The sequence below is a fragment of the Eumetopias jubatus genome, unplaced genomic scaffold (genome assembly GCF_037043125.1).
Source record: "Eumetopias jubatus isolate StellerSeaLion01/CBP00866 unplaced genomic scaffold, mEumJub1_p1.0 scaffold_54, whole genome shotgun sequence".
Taxonomy (NCBI): Eukaryota; Metazoa; Chordata; class Mammalia; order Carnivora; family Otariidae; genus Eumetopias; species Eumetopias jubatus.
This window is the reverse complement of record NW_028274860.1, coordinates 470,711-485,219: the sequence shown is the minus strand read 5'-3', so window position 1 is coordinate 485,219 and position 14,509 is coordinate 470,711. Positions and strand designations below refer to the sequence as shown.

The 14,509-nt window shown below is 44.9% G+C and overlaps 1 pseudogene; it reads left to right on the top strand.

Annotated features, from left to right (window-relative positions):
• The first annotated feature begins 208 nt into the window (after positions 1 to 208).
• Positions 209 to 688, top strand: LOC148161819 (ATP synthase peripheral stalk subunit F6, mitochondrial pseudogene; annotated as a pseudogene).
• Positions 689 to 14,509: the final 13,821 nt, after the last annotated feature.

Here is a 14,509-nt window from a genome sequence, read left to right as displayed (position 1 = left end):
TCCGTGAGCAGAGAACCCACCCTCGTCATTCCAAACTCCTGAGCCAAAGGACTGCAAGATAACACATGTTGGTTGCTTTAAACCACTGCTTTTCTAATTGTTAATATGCATCAATAGAGAACTAGTTCAGATGCTTATCTCTACTTCCCCGGGTTTTTAATGTTTAGAAACATGTATGCTAATCTCTATCAAGGAAAAAAATTTGAGAATGCACTGGGAGGGCGGGTAGGCGGGTGGGGGCAGAGCCACGGCCAGAAGTAGAATAGTGGAGGCAGTGGAAGCTCTGGCAGCTCAGGACTGAGAGCAAATCAGAATTACCCTGATGCTTCAGAGGCTCTTCAGTTTCTCCTCTCTCATTCGGTCTGCAGTCTCAGTTCATTTGAGGAGCGACACTGGTGTTACCGCGGTGGCATTTAATAAAGAACTTGGTCCTGTACAGAAACTCATCGTGGACAAGATTAGAGAACACAGAACTAAACTATGGGCATCTGGAGGACCCGTTGATACTGGCCCAGAGCACCAGCAAGACCTAGGGAGGGAGCTTCTGAAGCTTAAATACACATATGTTAAAACAGACATGAATACGTTCCCAGACTTCACATTTGAAAATCCTAAATTTGAAGTCATCGAGAAGCCCCAGTCCTGGAAAACCCATGTAAAGTTTATTTGGAAATTTCACCTAGATTAGTTGTACAACTGGATCAGAATAAACAGTTCTCAACTGTCAAATGTTCTTTTGAATTCTGATTCCAAATAAATTATTTGGTGATGTTGGATGTAGAAAAAAAAAAACACAAAAATCCAATAACCACGGTAAACATCTGTTCGTCACCTTCACGTGATGTTCCCTAGCCCTTGTCACATGAAGGACACTGTGAAGGGCATTTCCTATCTACAATAGGTTCTTTCTAACACCCTCTTCCTGAGACCATGAGGTGTGTTCTTTCTGGCCGCAAGGAATAAAAACCCCAACTTGCTTCATGGGAGGTGTGTTCCTTTTGATTTAGCTTAAGGGAATTACCGTCAGCTAAGGTTATGCTAGGTCTCAGGGTTCAATTTTTCACTCGTGTGTGGTGGCAGATTTCCCAAAAATGACGTAGGTTTTCAAGGTAAGATTGCTCCCTGTACTTCATCTTTTCTTATCCCTGCTGTCTTCCTAACTATGGGAAATTGTATAAAACAAAATAGTGATATAAAACAATATACACAATATACACAAAACAATAGTATATAAAACAAAAGATAGACAGGATTTGGGATTTAATAAGAGCTGTTGGGGCACCTGGGTGCCTCAGTCGGTTAAGCATCTTCCCTCAGCTCAGGTTATGATCCCAGAGTCCTGGGATCCAGCCCCACATTGGGTTCCCTGCTCGGTAGGAAGCCTGCTTCTTCCCCACCCTCTGCTGCTCCCCCTGCTTGTTTTCTCTCTCTGTGTCTCTGTCAAATAAGTAAGTAAAATCTTAAAAAAGATAATGAGAGCTGTTATAATCCTGAACTTCTGGGGAATTGATGACAAGGACCCCAGGGTAGCAGGGAACAATGGCTTTGGGCTTTTGGAGTTGCAAATGGGCATGTGCCAAAGAACAATACATGGTTTTGGGAGATACCTTAGCAACAATTTTGGCCATAATGGCCACAAAATCCATCATCCACCAGTCACTCTGTACACAGGTTATCCAGGTTTAATTTTGGCCAATGGCAACTATTTCAAGAAAGACCAGATAATTGCATAAGAGCACATCCAACAAATATGGGGATGATGTAAAAGGTTGCATTGCCAAATCAGGCCCCACTAATCATAAGTCTTACCCAGGATCAGGTTTTACTCACATTTTCAAAGAGAAATTGTGAGGTACCAGCAAAGCAACTGAGACCACTAACACTAACTGCAAGAACCGATTTCCCACATGAGGACATGCTCTGACCCAGGCAAAACATACATGGTCTCTAAATGTTGTGTGAGGTTACCACACAAAGTGGAACTCTTTGGGTTGATTTCCCATGGCTATGCTTACATAGCTGATGTGACTTTTTCTTGCGAATAAGGCCATATTAATCCACTGATTCTTAGTTTGTTTCCCTAAATAGTTCTATACACAGCAAATCACCCTCCTGAAAGCATGTCAGGGACGGGCCTTCCCAACATTCACCACCATTTGGGTGTTCACCAACAGATTCCTCACGAGATGTTTACAAGGAAAATTGACCAGGACACTTTCTTCCCTCCCTCCTTCCCCCTTTCTTTTTTGTCTTTCTTTCTCTCTTTTTCTTTCTTTCTCTCTCTCTCTTTCTTTCTTTACGTTCTTTCTTGCTTTCTTTCTTTCTTTCCTTCCTTCCTTCTTCCTTCCTTCCTTCCTTCCTTCCTTCCTTCCTTCCTTCCTTCCTTTCCTTCTTTCCTTTCCTTCCTTCCTTCCTTTCTTCTTTCTTTCTTTCTTATTTCCAGGCAGATCCACTGAAGGGAAATGACCAAATGAAAGAACACAGTTTCCCTTCTTTTCCACACATTGTTTAGGTGGAGTTTGTAAATCAGCAAGAATCCAATAATTTCCCTAGGAAAATATATGCAGGGAAGGACAAGTTCCTCCATTACCGTTCAAGGTGTTCCAGCTTACCTAAGAATTAAGTTTACCTGAGATATTGAATATGCATGAAGAACTGATATTGAAATTCAGACCTTTAAAGAAATAGAAAGTATTAAGGCAGACATTTTTTATACATTTTAGACAAGGAGACAATACATTTCCGAGGGACGTTTGGGAGCTCTAATTTGGAGTGAGTCCTATGCAGAATTCAGACCCTCTGCTTTAAAGGCCTTGGTGAGAAGGATGTCTTTTTACTTCTTAGTACAGGGGGTGCCTTTTTCATAGGGGAGATGGGTTTCCTGCTTTCAGGGAGACAGAGGAGGGTTTGAGGTCCTTGCACAGTTGCTATTCAAAGAGCTACAATTCAAAATAATCAATATGCCATTGTGGTACATATTGGGCAATCTGACCTTGGCCCCTATGGGTACCATGGTTTCTCTTAGCCTTGCTCATTACTCAGTACCTCTTTCAGAGAGAAAGCTAAACATATTATTCTTAGAAATACCAAGGGGCATCCAGGTGGCTACGTCGGATAAGCATCTGACTCTTGATTTTGGCCCAGGTCATGATCTCAGGGTCGTGGGAACCCCACGTTTGGGCTCTATGCTCAATGCAGAATCTCCTTGGGATTCTTTCTCCCTCTCCCTCTGCCCATAATCCCTGCTCTAAATAAATAAATAAATACATACATACATACATACATACATAAAATCTTTAAAAAAAACAAATAAAAAATAAATACCATGATCTTACCTGAAACTAATGTAACGCTGTATGTTAAGTATTCCAGAAATTTTTTAAAATTATTTTAAGGGTCACCTGGGTGGCTCAATTGGTTAAGTGTCAGTCTTTGGCTCAGGTCAGGATCCCAGGGTCCTGGGATAAGCCCCATGTCCAGCTCCCTGCTCAGGGGTGAGTTTGCTTCTCTCTCTCTCTCCCCCTCCCTCCACCACTCTGCTCTCCCAATCGCTCTCTCTCAAAGAAGTAAAGAAAATAGTTTTTAAAAAGCAATATAATGGTCCTCTCTGGAATCAATGCACTGATAATTATGCTTTCTTTTTGCTGACTCCCAGTCCCCCCATTTCTCTTTATTACCTGTCTGACCTACGTCCTTCCCCCAGTGATAGAGCCCTCTCAGGTGCACTGCTTAACCTGGAGGTGGGGCCAAAGAGAAGTGCACACATGGCTAGAATGGGCTGCCTTCAGAGTCAGTCATAACGAAACTACAGGCAGTTAGAAACGAGCCTAAAGTACCATTAGGAATAAGCACTGTGATATTTAGTGGTATGGATTTTAGGTTTGCTATTGATATCAACTTCCTTGTACAAATATGGTTAGAATCAAACATGACAGCAGGGCATCAGACAAAATGAAAGAAAACTGTGTCAAGTGTGAAGGTACTAAGTTACCAAAGTTACTCTCAGTTGTAAATTGCTTTGTCCCTCAGCCCCTCATTTCCACCTGCAGAACCTAGAAGACGTTCAACAGAGTCTCCACTTGCCATCAGATTCAATCTGGGGACACAATAATTTAAACTGTTAACCCAAACTTTCCATTTTTTCCTAATGTGTGTTGAATACCAGGTATTTCGATTGCCCATTCTCATTTTCAGTGAGGCCGCAGTGAGGACAGAGACTAATGTGGTGCATCCAGGTACTATTCTGTGTTTTGGTCTACTCTGTACTCCGTGTGTCAACTTTTTTCTGCCAGTGGACCTCTGACCATACACGGAAAACCCAACAAATACTGAAAGTGTAGAATCTCTGGGTTGATCTGAGGAAATATCAAGCAACTTTTAGGATTCTCTAAGGCGCAGAATGGCTCTTGACCTGCAAGGACTAAGGGAGCTGCCCCATCCTTTCCTTAGGGGGAGTAATTCCAGATTCCTGACGCATGCACCTGTGTATTTTTTATTTATTATTATTATTTTTTTAATTTCAGCTAGGCTCCATGACCAACGTGGAGCTCTAACTCATGACCTTGAGATGAAGAGTTGCACGCTCTACCCACTGAGGCAGCATGTGTCCCCCGAGCACCTTTGATGCAGGCACACACCATGATTTTCATGTTGGAAAAAGAGTGCAAACTCTGGGAAATGTCTTCAATCTGCTCCACTCCTTCTGGGTATGTTTCCTGAGTTCCAATTGTGTGGGAGTCCTCTTTCCCACCCACCCACAGAAGACCCTATCGGATCCCAACCCAGATCCCCTGGGATCCCTGGGGTCCTTTCTGTGTTAGCCTCTCCTGCTCTCAGTGTGTTTGTGCTTCTAAAGACACCTGTGAGCAGGACTGCCCTGGGGCTCCAGGAGCTCCTTTGTACCCAGTCCCAGAGAACGGGGAGTACATGCCGTATATGACCCCAGCCCCACGTATCTCCCCTCCCCAAAGGCACTCAGCCTTTCACTAACAGGTGCAGCACGGTGAAATCTCCATTCCTGGCCCAGGGGAGACTAACTCTGAAACAAAGGTGTCCCCCAGGCTCTCCTGTACCTGTCAGGACAAAGCTCCCCCACTGCTGTTGCAGGAAATCACACCTTACACAGCAATGAACTCAAAATGGTCACAGATCTAAGTATAAGAGCCAAAACTATTGTGCAAGAGGACTACATGGGAGAAAATGGTCAGGAATTCACAGTAAGCAAAGAGTTCTAAGTCACTACGGCAAGAGCACGATATGTAAGAGAAAATTGAAGATGGAGAAGTTTTTTGCATCAAACTTTGCCACTGAGAAAAGGAACAGAGAAGCCACTGATTAGGAGGAAATATTTGTGGATTAAATACCCAGTGAGGACTCACATTCACGAGAGACAAGAGGACTTTGAACTCACTCAATGGGCCGAAGCAACACACTCGTTTAAGCCAGTATAAGAGTTGAATACACATGTACCAAAGGAGACACATAAAAAGGTAATCAAGGTTATTAGTAATATGTTATTAGTGCTCAAGGAAATGCAAGGACAACCACGTACCATTTTACATCAACTAGTGCGCTTCTGTTCCAAAGACGATACCAAGTGTTGCTGAGGATGTGGAGAAACTGGACCCTCCTATATTGCTGGTGGCAACGTAAAATATAAGAGCCCCTGCGGAAGCCACTTTGAGAGTTCTTAAGAGTTCAGCACAAGCTTGCCATAGGATCCAGCCATTCGACAACTAGGAATCTATCTGAGAGAAGTAAAAGCATATGTCTGCTCAAGTCTCGGTCAGAAATGTTCCGGGCAGGGTTATTCACAATAGGGAACACCTGACAGCAACACAAAGGGCCATCGGCTGGTGAATGGACAAACCCAATGAGGCCTATCTGTACCATGGCATCTATTGGGCAACAAAAGGCACAGAAATCTGATCCAAGCTACAGCATGGAGGAACCTCAAAAGGATGCTCAGTGAAAGAAGCCAGTCACCAAGAACTACAAACATTCTCATTCGGCTTATGTAACATGAGCAGAAAGGAGCAATGCACAGAGACAGAAAGCAGATCAGTGCTGCTTGGGGCTGGAGGAGGGAACGGAGACTATCTGCAGAGGGGCTGGAGGGAGTGTGGGAAGGTGAAGGAAGCCTCTGAAACACATTAGGGCACTAGCTGAACAACTCTGTCATTGTTGACAAGGGGTGAAATTTATTGTATTTCATTTTCACCTAAAAAAAAGAAAGAAGGTGACCTTCGCACATCAGTGGGTCCTGGGACCCCCAGGCAAACACAACCTGCTGAGGGGCCACATCCTGGAGTCTCAGCAGGTGGTGGCTCAGAGCCTGGTTTCTGACCTCCCAGCTGGAGTCAGGGATTCAGTGCATGTGCCTTCAGCCTCAGGCCCCGGCAGTTTCCCTGGAATCCACCAGGTGGCAGACGACTTAAGGGAACAGACCTTCAGTTAGCCCAAGGACACCAGGGGGAAGCAGGCAAAGACAGGGGCAGCAGCTGGCTGGAGATACCTAGAGGAAGTCAGGGCTGCAGGACCCACGGAAGCCGCTGGCAAGATCTGGATGGATCTTAAGTAGGTTTGGTCCCCTGGGTGGGCTCTAGCCACGAACCTTTAGGTTAACATCCAAAGGTTCCCTTTGATGCTCCCTCCTGCACTGGCTCTGAGGCTCCGCCCAGTCACCCCGCTCAGCATAGGGAAAAGAGCCTGTGCTGCTATTCACCTTCTTCTGAGTCTAAATGGAACACTTTGGGCTGGGTTTAGGGGAATCTGCCCTTTTCTGGCCCTCTATGTAGGGCCAGCTCCTGGGTGCTGAACCATTCCTGCGGGGGCCTAGAAGAGGCACTCTGGTCCTTCACATTGGAGCTGGGCTTGCAAAGAAGGGTTCCTGCTAATCCATATTTCCCTGGCCCTGGCTGAGCATCCTGGTCCAAGATCAGGGGCTGCAGTGACCTAAAATAGGGAACCTCCTATATGTCACTGCTCCTCTCTGGGAAAGTCCAAAGAAGGCCCATGGTAGTGGTGGGGGGAGGGGAGGGCATAGAAACCTACACTCTGTCAAAACATCGTCCACAGTGAAGATTTTAAAAAAATGTTAGAGGACAGATCTCATATTATGTAGTCGGTGGTGCAGTAACAGCTCTGCGTGGTGACAGAGGGTAGCTACACTAGTAGTCAGCCTAACATAATTTATAGAGTCGTCCAATCCCTGTGTTGCGACGTGAAACTGATGCCACACGGGAATCCGTTATGAATCAATGTTTAAAAGACCTGAAGGTGAGGGGAAAACTTACTCTCCTAGTTCTCCTTGCTCAGCTCAGGCTGCTCCTTGCAGAGTTGGATGCTGCTGTATGCATTCCTCAGGTTCCCCTGAGTTTTCTGGACTCAACTTGTCCTTATTCTTACCTCCTTTGGCAATCACCTGCTCCACCATTGCCTTGTCCTTCCTTGGGTTATGCTCATCCTCCAAATCTGATTTTCTGTCTCCCAAATGCTCCCTCTGTTCTCTGTTTCCAGTGTGGGCTCAGATCAGGCTCCTGAAAAGGACACACAGTGAGGGGACCAAGTCAGGTCTCAGCTGCAGTCCCTAGGGCTGCTTAAAAGGCACCGCAGACCCTCATGCACTCACAGAAACTGAGCAGGAAGGGACCGTGGAGGATTTGAATAACAACCTTATCTTACACATGAGGAAAGTGAGGCCCAGAGAGAAGAAGAGATTTTCCCAAACTCCTTCAACAGTTGATGGCAGTACGGCCGCCACACAGGCCTTGGCTGCGAGCTTCCCTGTCGAGGATCCTAACATATCCTCCGGGAACCCACATCTGAATGTCAGGGGACAGTGGTCAATCCGTATCCCCACTGTTCAAACAACAATGTCCAGAAGGACTTTTCCTGGGAATACTCTTGTTCACAATTGTACAGTCCCACTTGTATACTCAGTTGGTTTACACTCCTGGTTGAACTTCAGTCCACTCTCAAGATGGGAGAGCAGACAGGCCCCGGGGTGGCAGCTGCACTGGGGTTAGGGGTGTCTTTTCTTTTTATGTCTCATAGATTATGGGTCACAGCCAGGGTGGTCTCCAACTGAAGATGTTTCCAATCATCTAAGGGACTCAGCCTACTGGTTGATAGGGGGAGATTTTGGCCCTAACAAAGGTCTTCCTGGAACTGTCAAGGCCATCTTCCCCCACTGGGGGATGGAAACCGCAATGTAAATATATTGTAAGGAAGCCATACGTTATTGTAGGACACACGCTGGAAAGGAGAGCACATGCTCTGCACCTGCTGGTCTGGATCTAACAGTCCAGCAGGTGGGAAACCACGAAAGCACTGTGTACCACCCTCCTTGCCTCCAGCTCAGATCTAGCTGCCTACTCTACCAATTTAACACCTGGGACAACCCATGCAGGAACAATTCCTTTTGACCCATTTTGAAATGGGAAATGGAGCCACAGGAAATTCAAGATACTTAGTCCAAGTCTCAGTTTCCCACTCAGGTTTGCAGCTACAGCTTGGGAGACCTGAGGGCTCTCTTTCCTTGTTCTCTGTTTTAGGGATTTCCAGGGACAAAGAGCAATCCCAGCCTCCGATGCCCTGAACTGCTGTGGCACTCCCAGCCTGACTGTTTTGTTTCCATGATTGAAATAAATAATCTTACATGTAGAATATCAACCTCAGACAAGATTGCTTTGAGACCTTGATGAAATGAGACAAAACAAGGCTACTCACAATACTGTTCAGACCGACATCCAAACATCGACCTCCCTCCCTAAGGAAACGCCTATGACTTCTTTACCACAATCACAGAATTGTCAGTGCTGCCAGTGTTCAATGTAGAACAAACCCTGCCTCTTCCCATCCTTTCCCACATCTCACAACTAAAGCCCGTATCCTATAAGCGATCCTCTCACTGAGACCTTGGCGTGTGTTCTTTTTGGCTGTGAGGAATAAAAAAGCCAATTCCTTTAAACTGGCTTAGAGGAATTGACACCAACTTTCCAGGAACGAACAGGTGTAAAAACCCATTCTCAGGAAGAAAGGTCATATTGTCTATGAGATACCTAGACTCTGGAACTCCAGAACTTATTTTATCCTAAAAAAAGAAAGAAAAAGAAGAGACTCTTTCTAACAACCCCCTTAGTAACTAACATGAACTTTAGGTGTTCAGGCAGGATCTTCCCACCTCTGATTTAAACTAGCGATTGCTGGGGCACCTGGGAGGCTCAGCCGGTTGAGCGTCTGCTTTGGCTGACATCATGATTCCAGGGTTCGGGAATCGAGCCCCACATCGGGCTCCCTGCTCAGCGAGGAGTCTCCTTCTCCCTGTGCCTCCCACCATGCTCTCCTGCTCGCTCTCTCACTCTCTCTCAAATAATTAAATAAAATATTTTAAAAAATAAACAAAAATAAACTAGATATTGCTCTTGATCTCGGGATTGTGAGTTCGAGCCTCACATTGCATGTAGAGATTCCTTAAAAATAAAATCCCTGAAACATTTAAAACATATGGGGCACCTGGGTGGCTCAGTTGGTGAAGCCTTCAACTCTTGGTTTTGGCTCAGGTCATGATCTCAGGGTCCTGAAATTGAACCCCAGGCTCAGTGCAGAGTCCTCTTCAGATTCTCCCCCTTTGCCTCCCCCTCTACCCCTCCACACCGTTTATAGGCTTGCAGGGGCGTGCTCTCTCTCTCCTAAATAAATAAATAAATAAATAAATAAATAAATAAATAAATAAAACTTTTAAAGCTTAAAAAACAAAAATAAAATAGATACTGAGGATAAGTCAGGGAAGAAGCTAGCTAAGAAAGAATGTTTTGCACAGTATAGCTTAGTAATGCCTCGGATCACTTATAACCCAGTATTCCCAGCTGGGCTGGAAGCTCCAACCTTCAGTTCACAGGGGAGCGAGCTCTCTGATTACCCAGCCAGAGGCAAGCACGGGTCCTCTCTGGGGGCTCTCTAGCCCCAAGCTGCCACTCTGGACTCTTCCGCCTTGTCTAACTACATCGGCTCGGAACACATTGAGCCCGAAAATCATGTCACGGTATCCACAACGATGTGGTGTCATAGAATCGGAATCTTGTGTTGCCGACAAAATGACAGGACTCTCGCATGCCACATTCAGAAGGAAATGCTACATTTCTTGTCATGGAACATGTCATCACCCCCCCACACACACACACAAACACTTAAATGTTAGCTGTTGGGAATGTATTTCTTTGGAATCTGTGGCAAAGGCCGAGCTCCCAGTTTTGGTGCCCGGCGGTCTCCGCCAAACGCATCCAGGACTTGGCCGGCTCTGTCGGGTCTCCTTCCACATCGGTGCCTGGCCCTGCCCTCCCTCGTTCTTCCCACGACCCTGTGGGGCACTGGTCCCTACACCTTCCCGCTGCTGAGCAGGACACTCGCTTAACATCTCTTGCTCCGCTCGAAATCCTGTTCTGCACATCTGGCCTTACCAGAAACACCTTTTGAGTCTAGATTCTCCATTCGTTCTCTTACAGTTTGAGCTCTGATTTCCAGTACAGATCGTTCACATGATTCTTAGAATCTGTTTATTGTTGTTCTTAGTCCTAAGATGATAGTTTTCATTTTCTTTCTTTTTTTTAATTTTATTTATTTATTTGCGAGAGAGAATGAGAGAGAGAGAGAGAGAGAGAGAGCACGCACATGAGGGGGGAGGGGCAGAGGGAGAATCAGACTCCCCCTGAGAAGGGAGCCGGATGCGGGACTCGATCCCGGGACTCCAGGATCATGACCTGAGCCGAAGGCATTTGCTTAACCAACTGAGCCACCCAGGCGCCCGATAGTTTTCATTTTCAAGAGCTATTTTGCTACACTGCTCTCCCAAGGAGGAGGCCTGAAACCCACAGGAAGCCTAAACCCAGGGGGCGTGGACGTCACTTCCTTTCAGGTCACAGGCAGGCCATTGGCCAGGAGGGTGGGGTGGGTGGGGAAAGACGTGGCGGGGCGTGGATCAGAGGGCACGGGACAAGGAAGGGCGCCGCGCAACAGGCCTGTCTTCTGTAGAAAAAGCAGGGACAGCGGCTCCTGTTTAGGCATCTGTTGCTCACGGGCTCTGGGCCCTACTACTCGAGGACTGGCTCCTGATTTGATCACAAGTCCTACGGAGATGGACTGGAGGAGTGTGTGTGTGTGTGTGTGTGTGTGTGTGTGTGAGCGCGTGCACGTGTGTGTTCTAGAAACCCTGAATGTGCAGTGTAAAGCCTACAAGGCTCCAGGGCAGCCCAGGCTAGATTTCTGCATATGCTACCATGAGTATTCAAAAATGGCCATGTTTTTTCAAGGTAAGAATGCTCTGTTGCACTTCATATTTTCTTGTTCAGTCCTCTCCACATGTTATCAAAGGTACGGTAGGAACATGTTTGGTATAAAGGCTGCTGAATATTTAGCCCACCAAGGTCCTAAGGCTTACCTAGTATGAAGTCTTGCTCACATTTTTGAGGGTAATATTGAGAGGCACGAGCAAAGCAATGGCCAGTCTGAGTCCTCAGCACTATTTGCAAGAACTTTTTTTATTTTTTAAGATTTTATTTTTTTATTTGACAGAGAGAGACACGATGAGAGAGGGAACACAAACAGAGGGTGTGGGAGAGGGAGTAGCAGGCTTTCTGCTGACGCGGGGCTCCATCCCAGGACCCCAGTATCACGACCTGAGCGGAAAGCAGAAGCTTAACGACTGAGCCACCCAGGTGCCCCCTGACATTCATTTTGAGGAGGAAGTCTAAAATGCAGTGAGAAGAAAGGAGGGTGATTTTTCCCTCCATTTCCAAGCCCCAAAGCAGGTCTAATTTAGATTTAATGTCAGGGATGAACTTGAAAAGTTCGTTCTAATCAAGAGGAGACTCAAGAATCCCTCTCTAGGCATGGAATTCGATCCTCGGCCAAAATACTATTCAAAACTGAAAGTGAGAAAAAAGAGTGGGGGAAGGAAGAAATAAAACTAGGGTTGACCTTGTACAACACAGGTTGGAACAGCACATGTACAATTCTACGTGCATTTTTCTATAAACACAGTATACTACTCTAAATATATGTTCTCTTCCGAATGATTTTCTTAATAACATTTTCATTTATCTAACTTACTTTATTAGAAGTATACAGTGTAGAATACATATAACTTGCAAAATATGGGTTAGTCATCTTTATCTTATCAGTCAGGCTTCCAGTCAACAAGTGGCTATTAGTAGTTAAGTTTTCGGGAGTCAAAAGTTATACACAGGTTTTTTTTTTTTTTTTTTTGGCATTTTGTGATCAAATTTATTTTTTGTTTCAATTTCATTTACTTTGTTTTACTGTAATTTACACAAGAGACTGCCAAGTAAACTAGGTATTTTACATTCACCACGCATTCCCTCAAATCTCCACAGTTGTTAGGAAAACATTAGAATCCGTGCGCTGAGCATGGATTTCCATGTGCGCCCAAACTCCCAACGAAGCTACAGATGCCAGTGAGAGTTTAGTCCATTAAAAGGAGAGAGTGAGACTCTTTATTTCACAAAATTAGCAATAATCTTCCTTGCAGCAAACATTTTGCAGACAATGATTATGCTTTGACAACACCTGTCTTATAACACTGCCCAGAGAGTAAACATCAGTCTTGATCCTGAGTACACGGAGGACATATTCGACGTGGGGTTCGGAGCCAAGGCTAAGAGGGCATCGCGGTGCGGCAGTGATCCTCAACACCTTCGTCCGAATCACTGCCACCACCTCAGTGGGGACATGGCGTGTGGGAAAACGAGGAGCAGGGTGGGCAGGACTGTCAGCAAGTCAGATTACAAACGTGATAGGACTACAGGAGCCAGCGTGTTGCAGGAAGGACGAGATTAAAGGAGATAGTTTGTGACCGGAAGGCTCCAACAATATCATTCTGGTCAAGCTTCCAGGACTGACAGGAGAAAACCTGGATTTGGACAGAGAGAGCTGATAAAAATCTTACCTAGCTATGGTGCCTTTCTTAAAGAAGGAGGAGGAGGAGGACAAGGTGGCAGCAGCTGCTAACAGCACGTTCCTGATGCTCACTCGTGACAGGTTCCAGTGGTGTCCTCCCCATGGGCGGTGGAGCACTGGCCTCTCAGCAGGGCCTCCCAGGCAAGGAGATCAGCCTGTGCTGCCTCTGAAATTCCACTATCTCAAAGGCAGCTTCTCCCCCTTGGGGTGTATTTCAATATGAAAAGCACAAAACAAAAACAAAACCATCACCACTATCTGTATTCTAGCCTGTCAGCTGTGAGGAATCTAGATCATTTGCATAGTTTCCAAGCTCTAATTTCAGAAAACAGTCATTTCAGAAACAAGACTCCATGGAAGTGCTCGACTTCCGGAAAGTTTCCTACAGCCTACGATGCTATTCATTTCTTCATCAATTTCTTTGTTTGCCTAAGAGTAGCCTGAAAATTGTATAGTGCTTATTATAAATCACAAACCATCATCTCCATTTTTGCTAGGTTTGATGTAGAAAAATATTGAAATTTAAAATACAAAAATCCAATAAAAACCAGAATTTTTTTTTAAAGGATTTTTTCCCTCAGGGCAAACAGGTAAAAATTGGCTGGTAACTATACTCCTTACTAATAGACAGTGTCCAATTTGAATTTAAGATAATAACCATCCAGAAATAAATCATTATAAATACATTCAGAGTTCACATTCCAGATTCACTGGAATACCAAAAGATTTTGAATAAATTTTTCTGTGGGAGTCTGTTGCTTATGGGACTAAAATAAAAATTTGTAAGATTTAAAAGAACAGGAAGTTTTAAAAGAACAGAAAAGTTATAAAAGGCTAAATATATTGGTCCACAATTTGACATTTATGAAACATACCAGCTAGTATTACATTGCAGTCAATTTGTCCATCAATGGTATTACTCTGATAATTATTAAAATCTGTTCCAGGTATATATATTGAAAATATTTTCTTTTGCATTCTTGAAGATAGGTACAGTACTTTGGAGAAATTGTACTAAACCTTTCAGTATGTTTGTATGTACATATATACACAAGTGTGTGTATCTTGATCTGTAGCTCTACATGCGTTTTATATGCAGCCACAGACAGACACACACACACACACACACACACACACACACACACACACGTGGTTGGGAACCTGTGAGTATGTCATCACAAGCACACATCTGGGAAACGTCAGCACTGCCAGATACTGGTCAGATCCTTCTTCACTCATCACTGGCTGCACTTGTTCCCCTCACTTGACCTTGATTACATAAACAGTTTGATATTGTCTCTGACCCTACACGGGACTCATCTAGACATCAGCAGCCGACGTCCCTCGGACGGAACCCTTCTTACGCATTGTTTCTAGTTCTTTCTGAGTTTCATCCTCCATTCTCCTAATGTCTTCCATTGTCAGATCATTCCACTTGTCAATCCAACAAAAAAGCTGGCGATGAACTTTGTAAATATCCTTTTCTCTTGCTTCTGAATGAAGTTTTCCTTTGCTTTGCAGTCCCCACCACTTG